At 41.1% G+C, this 14870-nt stretch overlaps 1 pseudogene; it reads left to right on the top strand.

The window, feature by feature from the left end:
- The first annotated feature begins 3110 nt into the window (after window positions 1–3110).
- The window catches only part of LOC147435088 (uncharacterized), a 68716-nt pseudogene continuing 56956 nt past the window's right edge, over window positions 3111–14870 (top strand).

Raw genomic sequence — 14870 nt, 5'->3', positions numbered from 1 at the left:
GGGTTTTGATGATTTGATCGTTGAAATGGATGAGGAGTCATAGGTATTGGCCAAAAAGAGTTTAGCAAGGATACAAGGAAAGAGGGGGCTTTATTCTCTTCAAAAGTAGGTTATGATGACTGTGCAAGTGGTATAGGAGAGCAAGGCTACATTCTTTGCAGTAGAGAAGCATGTAAATGAAGATTTCTACAAAGAAGCAATAATTGGGTCACACAGCTCAATATTTGTGGATAGTCTTGCCAATGTAGCAATTGAGGTGCCACTAATATGAAACCAAGTATGGAGCCTAAGTCAATCCAAGTGTTTATGGATGCAGAGGTGGAAGTGATGCAAGGTTTGCTTGGGAGAGCAAGAATACAATGGGCCATACATCAATGTTGGAAGGTTTGTGAAGAGGTTTCATGCATGGAAGCCTCTCTATTTTATGGTTGGGAGGGAGGGTTAGGCACATTTTTCTCATGTGTTGATGTGCAAGATGATGCTACGGTTGGAGATAGCTTTTGTGTACCAGTTGGAGATGAAGGATATTGTAGAAAGCTGTAAGGTCTCTGACCCCGACCAAAAAGAGCACCGTGTACCATGTAATGATCATAATGGAAGAAGTTACTATTTTTAGGAGTTTTTTGAATTCTGTCAGTGCCATGATGTTTGGAATGTTTTAAAGCTCCCAAATGTGAATTAAAATAATTTGCAAAAAAAATCAAAAAATAGTAAGTTTTTGGGCACCCGACCCGTCTAGTTTTGATCGTCTCGAAAAACTGCACCCGTACCCCAAAATTGAAAAAAATGCATTTTCGGACCCCGAGGGCTGCTAAATATGGCAGGTACTCAGGCCAGTACGCCTTAGTTAGAGCTCCGTATAGCAATTTACGGCATCAAAATCCGACTCGTATGACCCGTTTTAGCCTAAAATCATTTTTTCCAAAAATTGAGCGGGGAGGCACCGGAGCCCGGGACTGTGTGGGAACAGGTCCCAGGCCACTCCAGATTAGCTTTAGCAGCTAGGGGGCGCCTTTTGTCCTTGTGGGAGTCCTGGGAAAGTTGCCAAGCCAGTAACTAAGTCTCAGAATCAGTTAACCTAGCCAACTTGACACTTGGTGGGTAGGGAACTGGACTTGCCATGCTTAACTGGAGAAGCTCCCAGATGCATTTAGCAACCCAGGTCGATTTTCAGCTTGAGGAGGCCTATTTAAAGACCAGTGCACACAAACACACACATACACACCCAGTGCACACACACACCTACACACACCGTGGGGAGGTGGTGCCGGTACACACATCCTTTGAAGGAGAAGCAAGGAGGGAGGTGCTGTCGAATTATCGAATTATCGCCTCAAGAAGCTCGATTAAATCAGAGAATCGAGAGGATTATCGGCCCTTAATCATGGTAACCACGGTTTAATTAATGCTTTCTGTAAATCCTTTTCATTACCATCTAAATTCCTCGTCTATTATGCTTATTCCTAGTCGGTAATTCTCTATAATTACTCTCTAATTTCTCTTTAACCATATTCTATTATGTAATCATCACACCATAGCTGAATTATCAGCCATTCATCATCCTTAATTAGTGATTAGTGCATGATTAATAGAATTTTCTCTCTCTAGGTAGCATAGTGATTAATCCATAAGCCGGTATTTCTGTAGATTGATGAAAATCACTTTTTTATTAACAATGTAGCTAAATTAGATCCATTCTCTTATGCATTAAGATGTAATTAAAGAAAAATTAAAGCCGTCATTAAGTCTCTAAGAGTTAATTTTTCTCACACCTATGCATGAGGTGAACCTGCATCCTCTAATTGCTAGGAAAGAGATTAATTATGCTAATTCATCTTTCTGGTAATTCTATTAATGAGACCTTATTATTCTTATGAAGTCCATATCAAATTTCTGAAAACAGAATATTTGTGTGCTGAATTTCGGATTTTTGAATTCTGAAAAAGGAGCAAAAAGAATGTTTTTTGTGTTTTTTGAATTTCTGAAAAAGAAATAAAAATAAAAAGAAAAAAAGCCTATCTTAAAAAAAGAATCGGAATCGAAATCATAGCCCAAGCCCAGGCCTAGGCCCAGCCCCAGTGTCATGATAATGTATAGACTCACTACTATATATATAGGCTAGTCTCACAAAAGGGAAAGGGGGCATGTGGGATAAGTCCTACACTCTCCTCTTCCCACTTGCACACTAGGACTTGCTATTTTGAGCCTAGTTCCCAACTAGAAAAGACTATTTTGGGGTTTTCGAGAGCAAAATAGAACCAAACGGTGGGCTGTAAAGCACACCACGTCCCTACAAGCGATAAGCTCATTTTGAGCTATCACATGACCCATTCTATGACACGCCCTAAAAAATCTAGCAGAAAAACAAGCTAAAACTAGTCACAAGGCCTCCTAGAGCAGCTTTTTGACACCTTAGGGTATCAAAAGCACATGCACCTACGCTTTGGATGGGTGCTAGAACACGAGCATATCGAGGGTACCTCTATTCATACGGACACCCATTACCCATCCACTATAGGCTCTAGGCCCTCATCGGGGACTCAAGGTAGCACCACTCAAGACCCTAAAATAGCCGCTAGTGATTCTTCCTCTGACTCAGAAATCATGGAAGCATATCCTACCCAAAACACTGAGAGAGAAGGCCACGCACCTCTCGAAGCTCCACAGCCTAGTACTAGAATGTTTATCCGGTTCATGGAAACATTAGGTAGAGCTACTCGCTCGGAACCTGTGCAAATGAAGCACACAAAGGGGGTGGGGAAGTAGACTCTCCATTCACATTGCACGTGGACCCCACACCCCCAAAGAGTATCCATGTGGATATCCTGCCAACTTCTTACCAAGAAGGCCCTGTTGAGCTGTCTCCTTCAGAAGTACCCTCTAGAGTACTGTTGGTAATAAGTAAATCCACGGGGAGCAACATTGCTTCTACCTCACAAGAAACCGTTAACACGTCCACTTTAGAAGGGTTGTTCTTTAATGTTCATTAGACATACGACCTCCACACTAAGGTATTGATGGATATATACTATGGCTACTCCTACCATGTAGGATGGATAGAGATTGTACGATCCACCTCTAGTGCCACGAGCATCGAAGATCAACAGAAAATGATCTGTAATGTTATCCATGGCATCATTCAATCGGAAAGGCAAATCGAGGGATAAATATAACCTCAACTGGCCCCATGAGATTTTTGGATACGAGCAAGGCTCAATAGCCTACTCTATCACAAATGGAGACTCCTTTAATGAGTCCCATGGACCCATCATACGTCGTTTCACCTGGGGTTTCTATGCAATCCAAGCCTCCGAGCGACAACTTTAGCTTCCCTAACTTGGCTCAAACCTCCATTAAAGGAAACACAGCGCCCACTCCACGGATAGGCCTGACAGAGAATGTACCTATGACATCTACGGTTAGTGCAGTGCCACTACCCAATGGCGTAGTACCGACCCTGGGGCCTCGATCGTATGTGCCTCTAGCCACTTATGCACACATGGCCCCCACACCTCCAATTGTACCACTTGTCTATGCTCCTCAAGTACCACTCCCTAGCCCTTATCCGAGTGGACCTATGCCCGGTTATGTTCCATATCCTGCATCATCCACACATATGCCAAGACCGATACCCGCCCCTATCCCACATTTGATTCCAAGAGTACCTCCAGCGGCCCTGCCTCCTCACATAGGTGACTTGGCAGCGTTCGCTCAAACCATAGGTCGATCTATCGTGGAAAATATGCACCATGCATCTGATAGAGAGCCTAGAAGTAAGACAGTACAAATCTCCAAACTCATGCAAAAATTCAATGGGGACAAAGATGCTAGAAAAAACATTGAAGTGTTTGAACAAGTGTGTGGTTCCTTAGGGGAACGCAATGAACTACATAAGTGCAATGCCTTAAGCTTGACCTTAAGTGGGAAGGCTGGGGATCGGTATAAGACCCTAAGGGTGGAAAGAAAACAATCTACCCTACCCTTCGAAGATTGTTTCTAAAGGAGTACATATGAGAGAGTGTGCTTTGGGGTGTAGCATCTCAGCTACAGAAGGCCGAACGTAAGGAAGGTGAGTAAGTAAGGGACTTCATTAGTCGTTTAAAGCACTTCAACTCTCGTTGCCCTGTAAATGAGCGCTTCAACAATAACCAATTTCTTGATCCATTCATTCAAGGGTTGAGGAATGAAGGAATCTATAATGGACTAGTGATTAGAGTTATCACAACTTGGGAAGATGTCACTGCCAATGTAATCCAATTAGAGGACAACTTGATGATAGAAGGCATGAGGGTGTCTACTAAGACGAGATCCACTAGCTCCCAAGCCGTTGAGTATGAACCCATGACTGCAAATCCCATTGCCAATGAGCCAAATTTATTTGAAACATTCTTGACAGACCTCACCAAGGCAATCCAAGAGTCTCTTAAGGATAATCGACCCCCTCAAAATAGTCATATGTATCCAAGAAGGGAGCAACAATGGTGTTCCATTTGCTTAGGTCCACATAGCACTAGTGAGTGCCGTACATTTAGAGTAAAATTTAATGGAAATTGCAATGCATGTGGTAGGTATGGTCACCAAGCTAAGGATTGTTTGATACTCAAACGTATGATGACAAATAGACCACCTTTAGCCTGGACAGATTTGTCTCGAGCTCCTGTATTGATGCCTGCCCCACCTGTTGAGCAACCACCGCAACATAGGGTCCCTAGATCTCAAAATGTTGTTCAAGCTACACCGCTACCACCTCCAATGCTAGGACCGCAGCCCCCGCATCCAAGAGTCGCCCCTGTGAACCAAGTGGGTTGCGAGACATCTAATGCTTATGTGGATGGCTGTGAGGAGGAAATAGACACTAGTATTGCCTACGGACTTGATACATTGGAAGAATGTCCTATATACTACATGGAAGATTGTTGGGGGCAAGTCAAGCATATTTATCAAGCCGTTGCTCTCACGTCAAGAGGTCAAAATATCAACACCGAGGCTAGGAGGCCACCTCTTCAATGCTACGAGTGTGGTGGACCACATCGGGCAGTGGAGGGCCCTATTAGGTTGCAAAATAATGTTGCGCAGATGCAAATTAATCAAGGAAGCACGTCTGCAATGGCAATACTCACATGTAATCCTTGTGGCATAGATCATTTGATTGCCCAATGCCCCTATAACCCAAATGCACCTAAGATCACACCCCTGAATTTGGTCAAAATTGCTGGTAGGACATCAACAATACCACCTGTTACACCCGCTTATGCGATTACACGATCCATGCTTCAAGGGGAAGGCCATATCCTTGAAGAGAGAGATGCTGTGTCAGTTACCCAAGAAAAGAAAAAGAAGACACGAAGGAAGAGGTCGCAGAATACCGGAAATTCAAAGCCAAGTTCCAAGACAAACATAAGGACAGGAGATGACCCAGTGAATATGAACGATCTCGAGGATGATCTGGATTCAAGTGAGACAATGGAGACCAGAACCAATACCACAAAGGGAAAGACCAACAAAGAACACCGTAACATGGAGCCAAACAAAAACCGAATAAGGGAAAACCATAAAGAGTCTTTGAACACAATAGGTGTTTCCAAATCCAATCCAGGACCCCCAAGATAAACCACAGGGGCCAAAAGGGAAAAATCGTAAAACGAAGATTGGGATGTACCCGAACCCAGTAGAGGAAATTGAGCAGGTTAAACATCTAAGAGGTTTAGTGGAGGAAAATCAAAGGAAACTAGAACCAGAACCCATGCATGTCAAAATTCATGACACAGTGTTTCCCACGCAAGTTCATCCACCCCACATGAACCATAGACCGTTAGCCATACCTAGTATCATCCAAGAAGGGAGTGAGGACGGGACATCATAAAGTGAGCATACACCTTTCTTGTTGGAAAGGATATAGCAAGGGCATACCAAATCCCATTGAGGAATATAAGATTCCATCCTCACCAGTTCCTAGTCATCAAAGACCTACATCCTGCAAAATGCCAATACATGTTGCCAAACTAGTGGACTTTATGTCTTCTGAGGTCCGAACCACTATCATAGCAAAGCTGTATGGAGATCTTGAGTTATTCTTTACACTTCAAGCATTCCTTAATGGAGAGCTACAAACTGGATTACCACAGTTTGCGCAGACAAATAGGCTTGACTCGATTATGATTGATGAGGAAAATCATGTGCAATCACTTGACTTAGATGGATACGAGTCTGTGATCGAGGTACCCATTAACGAATTAGGTTAGTATTTTGAAGGCGACGAGTCTAATGGGACCCTACCCATCACTACCAAGGGATTAACTATAAAGGGAATTCTTGATGGTGGTGCGGGAGATAGCATCGTTACAAATTTTTTTTGGGAATCCATGGGAAAATCCTACCTTAGTGTTACTAACATTGTGGTGAAGATGGCCAATGGTACCATAGCCAAACCTATGGGGATGCTCAAGGATCTTAAGATCAAGGTTCTAGGACACAAGGTATGACATACGTTCATTGTGATGGATTTCTTTTAACACCCTATGTCATATGAAATGATTTTAGGATGACCATTCATGAGGGAAGCCCAAATGGTTCATGATTGGTCTAAAAATCATGTCTATTTGCAATTCCAAGACTCTGTGGATTTGGTGATTGGTAAGGTACACCCTTTAGGGAGTAAAACCATTATTGATCATTGCTCTGACACCACAGTTCACTCGTCCCCACTACAATACTGTTACACTTGTAAGAAGGATACAGACATTGGCCAAGATTCTCCTTACATGGATGTGTTACCGGGTATGACGGAATCAAATAACGTGGACTGGGTACACCTAGCTGCAACCATAGATACTTGGGGAAATAGAGGAACCACTTGGATCACACCAAAGGGGGAAGAGGTACCACAAATTGCACCTCTGAACATGATAAGTGCAATACATGCATCTTCTAAGGGCAAGACAATTGTAGACCAATCTGATAGCGACACCAATAGCTCTATAGAAGACCTTGACCAACACGACTCAGACACGGACTCCCAGAGTGAAATGGATTCTGAGCCTCATGAATTAGGGAGTAGAGCAAGTTTAGAGTCAAAACAGTCAGGAGGACCGGGTACATCAACCTATGATAGCTCCTCCGAGAGCGAAGAGTACACCAACGAGGACTCCTTTAGTGAGCCAAATCTAAAGGCAAATCAAAAGCAGGTCTCAAATAAGAAAAAGAAAAACTTTAAGAGGCATCAATATTGAGCCAATGTATGTGCTAGGATAAAAAATAAGAGATCCACATCAGAATGGCTCAATTATATAGGAGCATGTGATGCTCATCAAAAATTGGTAGACAACTGGGTTGAATATCTCCAAAATGTCATGTGGTGCAGCCCACAACCCCATGACATAGCCCAATTAGAGATCGCAGACAAGCCGAAGTTGAGTCGTACTGCAAGGAGACGTCAAAACCAAGAGTTAGCTCAACAACAAAAGAAAGCAAAAATAAAAGCACAGACCATAGCACAACCAGAATCCACATACTTGCACCCTGCACCAGAACATTTCAAATATTACACCACAAGGGAATGCAAGGTTGTGTATACAAAAGCCCAAAGAATACCTACCGATGGGAATAATGGAATCTATGACGGTCTGGCAATAGTTAAAGAAATAGAATTAGCCGACCCAGGTGAAGAATCAAAACCTGTTTTTATTGCCCAAGACCTCACAGAAGTTGAAGAGGCAGTCCTCAAAGAGCTTCTCAAGGAACTCAAGGACATTTTTGCTTTGACATACCATGACATGAAAGGTGTTCCACCTTCTGTGGTCCAACATACAATCCCTATGATTAGCAGTTCGAAGCCTGTACAACAAAGACTCTACACGATGAATCCTAAGTACGCAAAAATTATTCAAGAAGAACTAGAAAAGCTTATCAAATGTGGGTTCATATATCCTATTGAACACTCTGAATTGGTGTCTCCAATAGTTATTGTGCCAAAAAATAATGGGAAGCTCAGGGTGTGCGTGGACCTCAAAAAAGTTAATGCAGCTACTAGAAGAGACCATTATCCCATACCATATTCCGAACATGTACTCAAAAGAGTTGCAGGCAAAGAGGCTTATAGCTTCCTAGATGGGTACTCAGGCTACAACCAAATCACAATAGCGCTAGAGGACCAAGCTAAAAGTACCTTCATCACAAAATTCGGCGTGTTTGCATTTCATGTGATGGCTTTTGGCTTAACAAATGCCCCTTCTACATTCCAACGATTAATAAACACTACTTTTAAAGAATATTTGAGAGAGTTTTGTGAAGCTTTCTTAGACAACCTTTGTGTTTACTCTTCTTGGAAAGAACATCTATCATGTTTTCAGAAGGTGTTTGAAAAGTGTAGGTTATATCGTATCTCGTTGAACCTGTTCAAATACCAATTTTGGGTCAAGCATGGAGTTATTATAGGGCATATAGTGTCTAAGAATGGTATCTCAACCGATGAGAGCAAAATTAAAGTGATTCTAGAATTGCCACCACCCACCAACTACAAGGGAGTTCAAAGGTTCATGGGACATGTGGGTTATTACCGATGGTTTATTTTATTTTTTGCTGAGATAGCACGTCCTTTCTACAAGATTCTCATTGAATTTAAATGGACTCAAGAGTGTGACATGGCCTATGAACAATTGAAGAAACCACTAGCAAGTGCTCCGATTTTAAGGGCACCTAACTGGGATGTCATTTTCCATGTGCATATCGATGCATCAAACTTTGATATTGGGTGTGTTCTCACTCAACCAGGAGAACATAAATTGGACTATCCCATTAGCTTTGCAAGCCATCAATTGAACGATGCTGAAAGGAACTACACCACTATAGAGCGAGAAGGTTTAGCTATGGTTTATGCAGTGAAGAAATTTTGCTACTACCTTCTTGCTAACAAGTTTGTATTTTATGTCGATCATCAAGCGTTGCTGTATTTGGTAAACAAGCCATGCTCCGCAGGAAGGATCACACGATGGTTGTTAATTATTCTTGAGTTTGATTTCACGATTGTAGTGAGACCCAAGAAAAGACACGTCATGGCTGATCATTTGTCCCGTATATCCAATGGTGAAGCCCCTACAGGAGTTGATGATGAATTGCCTGATACTTCCCTATTCATAGTTGAGACTATGCCTGAATGGAGTGAGAACATTGTTAACTTTTTAGTTAATGGTTTTTCACGCAAGGAACTTCGTAAGAATATCGCTCAAAAGATAGTAAAAGAATGTGAACCCTATTGTTTGATTGCTGGAACTCTCTAATGACTAGGTAAAGACGATATTCTTTGGAGTTGTGCCCGTGAGGATGAATATTTGTATATCTTGCAAGAATCACATATGGGCATAGCTGGAGGACATTTTTTAGGAGAATTGACTGCTAGAAAGGTGCTGCAATCAGGCTATTGGTGGCCAACCTTATTTAAAGATGCATCACTATTTACAAAAGGGTGTGATGAATGCCAACATTACAAAACCACACAGCGCAAAGACAGAATACCCTTACATCCTATTAAAGTAACCCAACCATTTGAAAAATGGGGCTTAGACTTTGTAGGTCCAATTAGTCCCACAGCTCGCAACACTCAATCTTGATATATTCTTATTGCTACGGACTATGTAACAAAGTGGGCTGAAGCTAAGGCTTCACAAAAATCCACCGCGAGGACAACAACTAAGTTTCTTTTTTATAACATTATCACAAGATTTGGTTTCCCTTTTGAAATTGTTAGTGATAATGGTACCCATTTTATAAATGAGGTAATAAGAGAGCTTACCACGACATTTATGATATCCCACCATAAGTCTACACCTTATTGGGCCGCAAGCTAATGGACAAACCGAGAGCACCAACAAGACTCTAATCTCTATTTTAACAAAGACGGTAGAAGCTCATCGCACGGATTGGGATTTGAAGCTGACATCTACTCTATGGGCTTATTGTACTGCTTATAAAGTGGCTATTAATTGTACGCCATTCAAAATGGTATATGGCCAAGAAGCGGTTATGCCTTGGGAGTTTGTCATTCCTAGCCTTAGGGTAGCTTTACAAGAAGGATGGAATGGTAACCCCTTAACTGAGCGTTTGTATATCTTAGAAAAACTAGACAAAGAGAGACAGTTGGCTGTGCAAAATGCCCTTGTGGAGAAGGATAGGAGAAAGAAGTGGTTTGATCGCCATGTAAAGGACAAGGACATCAAAGTGGGTGATAAAGTCCTTATGTATGGAGTGCATAAAGAAAAGAAAAAGTTGAAATATGCTGGTAAAGGACCGTATAGAGTACGTGAAATTACCCCACAAGGTACCCTTCATGTGGAAACGCTTGATGGAGTTGAAACCATTGGATTCCTCAATGGGAGTAAATTCAAAAGATATTATGATCCTTTAAGCCAAGAAGAGCTACACGCGATTCATCAAAAGAAGGCCGCCAAAGCACAAACTGAGTTAAAAAAGATACAGGCCCAAGCGGAGGCTTGAGAGAGACAACAACGCATTAAACGCCAATGTGAAGCTAATCTTGGCATTACACATGCATTGCAAGTTGAAGTCGAGGATGAGTCTGAAGAATCTGATCCGCGTTTACGATATCCAATTGAGTTATCTAGTCCTTATGGAAAAGTGTTGTATAATGCATTATTGGACACATGAGCGAAATATAATTTGTTATCGTATGGAGCGTGGTGCCAGCTAGGAAAACCACTCCTATCCAAAAGTACCATCCAAGTTAAGGGTATCAATAAGAAGCGAACCACTGTCTTTGGAATATTGCAGACTCAAGTCACCTATGACAATGGGACTGTAGATCAAAGCTTCTTGGTTATGCCTATTAATACGATAGAGGGTGCTATAAACCTTGGACGTAAGTGGATGTTTGCAACTAAATACGCTATTGATTTGGGAACTGGGAGCATCACCACGCAAAAACCTGCTCTCAGTCCTACCACTCAAGAAATAGTACCCGAAGTAACACCTCCTATGCGACAACTAAACAATGGAAAAGTGCAAATTTGGAAAGTGAAAACCTCCTTACCTGGGGCACAATCCCCTGAAGTTTCAACTTCCATGACCAAGACTGAAACTGTCACATCCACAACTCAACCTCAATTGACAAGGGAAACATATCAATGGGTCCCAAAAACCTCCTTAATGGCTCCTTCTACAGTTCAATCTCCCTCGCCAAGGAAGCCTCGAAGGAAATTGGCTAGGAAACGCAAGGTTAAAACACATTGGGTTCCTAAACAATTATTGATAGCCCAAGGCTACTATGATGGAAATGATCGAATATGGATCCCTAAACAAAAACAACAAACTACTTCCCTATCACATGAAGGACTGGGTAAGTCTTCTCTTGCACTTCCAATAGCTGATTTGGACCGGGGGAAAGGGAAGCACACCGAATACTCCACACCTATTCTAGAGCTAGTTTGGCATCCCAAGCAAAATTTATTTATACCATCTAGCTCAAGAAGGGGGGAATCACCAGAAGCTTCTAGCTCCTCTTGTAATCAATATATTGACATTGAAGCTTCTGCACAATCTCCATCTACCACTGTCAATCTACATGCAAATACAAACGAACCAATGTCTCCCATTGTAAATTTATCGCCAAAACAAACCTTTCAAGTTCGTGCATGGGAGAGTACCTTAGCACCCTTGCAACTTGATGAAACATTAAGGGTGATGGAAAGCAATTGGCCAAAGCACTCAACTATGATGGCCAATTGGAACAATTGGTTTCAAAGGGTGACGACATCTTTTCAAAAGATAGGATCCACTTGAGGAAGGGGGGAGATAAGTGCAATCATGTGTTTTCCTATGAATTCCCTCTCCACCTTGTTTCCCTGACATCTTAACTATCAATATAAGGGAATGTATATATAAAGTCTTATACTTTCACTAACCAAAAAATAAAAAATTAGTAAAAGAGCAAGAGCAATCCAACAAAATGAAAAAAACATAAACACATTCCCATGTGCACTTATCAACCCAAAATTTATAAAGTCCTAATCCAAATATATCTATGTTCATAGGTATGGCTCATTCACCAGCTTCATCCACTAGTTCAATTGGAGAAAGGTATCCTTTTTCCCTAAAACAAGTATGTCATTTGTGCTACGTGATTATTTCCTTAGAGTGGGACCACATAGAGATAGTAGCTGGTGGAAGAAACCTGGATGACTTGGAGTGGCTGATCCATCTATTGACCACGAGCGATCCATACCCTATCGAGGACATACATCCAATTTCCCAGTATTATCCTTTACTACAAGCTGACTATACACGCCTAGCACAATTCCTAGTTCTCTTGTGTGAGGATGAAGGCAAAAACACTTTAGACAATTGGATTGATGCAAGTCATGGAATGTATGAAAATGACCTCATCTATCTAGATGATGAGGATGGAGGATTACCCTTAGGGCTTCGAGTCGATTTGTACAATATCCTTTTACCTTGATTCTAGAATGTTGAACGGATAGATAGGATAGGATCTTTATTTTGTTTCAATTTTTTCAAATAAAGGGTTGATGCCTCTTCCCATTGATGTGCCTCCTTGAGGTATATGGTATTGTTGTTATGATATGCAGGAAAAAGTAGCAATTATTCACGCTTCCAACTTACTGCATCAAGGTTTTGCTGCAAGTACAAACAGGTGTTCTTTATCCATTTTTATTACATGTCTCATGTATGCTTGACCTGTTTAAAGTGATTATCCAAAATATCTACCAAACCTATTTAGACTCTTTCTTAGATTAAATATGATTTTACCTCAAAGTTCCTTATCTAGATTTTTAATCAAGAATTTGGGCTGAGCTAGTTAACCAAGATGACCATTAAGATCCTCTTTTAATACCATAGAAAATCCCTCCTAATGCTTTATAGTCATGATTAGGCTCTTAATCCGATATTATGAAGCTTTGTGTCTTATGTGTCAGTGCTTTCTAGTGGGATTTGTCCTTATTGCCCCATAGGTTAGTGTTAGAAGCGGCTAACGGCTACACCATTTATGCACCAAGTTGTGGATATGTTATGGATGTACACAATATTTACTTCTCATTGTATAGGGCTTGGGCTCATTTAGGAGTTCCAAAGTTTTATGAGTCTAAGCTAGAGAGCTCACTTTATCCCATAGTTGAAGGGTTTGAGGCCCAAAACTATCAAAGAGCCCTATGCTTAATGAGAGGTCATTCTTGAGTGGTCCTTTTGAGAACTCTCTCCCTAGAGGAGGTCTTGATGGCCTAGCCTTTGAGCTTAATGCCCATGATTAGAAGGCTAGTGCTAATCACATGTAATTAGTGTAATCCTCTCTTAATTAATCTAGTCTTCATTATGTTTTCAATCATGTTCATCTACTTTCCTTCATTGTTTTGAAGTGTTGACCTTCTCTAATCTAACTCTTACTTATGCTAAGCTTCTCCGATTAGTGGAGTCCTTATCTAACTCTCTCGATTAAGTGGAGTGGGTGGACTCATGATTGAGGGATTAGAGTTGCCCTCTAATGGTGTGCTTGTGTGTGTGTAGGTTTAAGAAGCCTTGAGCTTAATTTGATTATGTGTGACTTGATTTGGACACCATGATGGGCATGGTTGGGGTGGCCGACTTGAATGCGATCTTGTGTGCTTAATCGTCAATGCATGTAATTAGATTTGTGCTTGAGAGATTCCAAGATTAGTGTGTTTCACTTCGTTGCTTGATGTGTGTAGATGATTGCCTGAAATTGATGCTTGATGTGCGATTCGCATTAGTTGATTTGGGATGATTTCTATTTGCATTGGAGGATGCACGCTCTTGAATCCTCTCAATCTTTGCATCCGATGACGCTCTCGCACATTCTTTGTGTGATGCCTCTAAGCCCTAGCCGGGTCATGGTCTCTCTCTCCGGATTGATAGATTTGTGGGAGATTGCCTATGCTATGGCGAGCCTCCAACATTGGCGCCGCTGCCGGGGACGGGTTGCCTAAGCTAATGGAGTTGAGGTTGCAAAAGATAAGAGTAATTTGATTACCGATTTCTTGTAATTAGGTAGGATTTGATTTGTGTGTAGTGTAATTAGGTTTAATTGGATGTGTATAGAGTCATTTCACCCCAAAAGCCCCTAAATTCGCTTTTGATTTTGCTAATTTTTTACTAACCTTCACTAATTTTGCATCCCATTCATGCTAATTTCGTACTAATTGTACTAATTCCATGCTAATTTCATGCTAATTGTGCTAACCTAACCACTAATTTTGATTTGGAATGTATGCTAAATCCCCTTAATTGAGGAGGATCATCACTCTTAATTGCTCTAATCTATGCCTAATCATGTGATTGAGTGTTAATTTTGGTCAATTTTTGATCAATTTTGGACCGAATCGGAGTTGCGCACATGTGTGTGCATGATGGAATCATCGTGTGGAGCAAGGATTAGCTTGGATGCAATCAATTGTAAGTGGATTGACCTACTGAGTCGTTCAATTTTTGATTGATTAAGTTGATCCCATTGAGTCGCTAAATCATTGCTAAAATTAGGTGTGTGTGCCTAATTGATGGAATTTATGCCTAATTTGATGAAATTGGAATGAAATTGAACACCTAGATGCTTGTAGATTGATGATTTTGCAAGAAATGTGTGTGCAAACATTAGGAATTGGCCTAATTTCGTTGCTAATTAAGCAAAAAATTGGATTGGTGCACCTAATTTTTGTGTGTGTGCAATGCTAAATTGAGTTAAAATTTGATCAATTTTTTATTAAAATTGAGTTAATTTAGCATGTATATACTCATGTATGTGTGATCAAGTGTGCAATTGATGAAATGCAATGAGTGTTTAATGAAATTTTTGCACAAATCGACGGCCTAAATTTAGGTGTGTGTGCCTA

Source organism: Adiantum capillus-veneris, chromosome 19 (genome assembly GCF_014529385.1).
Source record: "Adiantum capillus-veneris isolate H3 chromosome 19, ASM1452938v2, whole genome shotgun sequence".
Taxonomy (NCBI): domain Eukaryota; kingdom Viridiplantae; phylum Streptophyta; class Polypodiopsida; order Polypodiales; family Pteridaceae; genus Adiantum; species Adiantum capillus-veneris.
Note: the sequence above shows the minus strand (reverse complement) of the source record. Positions and strands in the feature narration are given on the sequence as shown.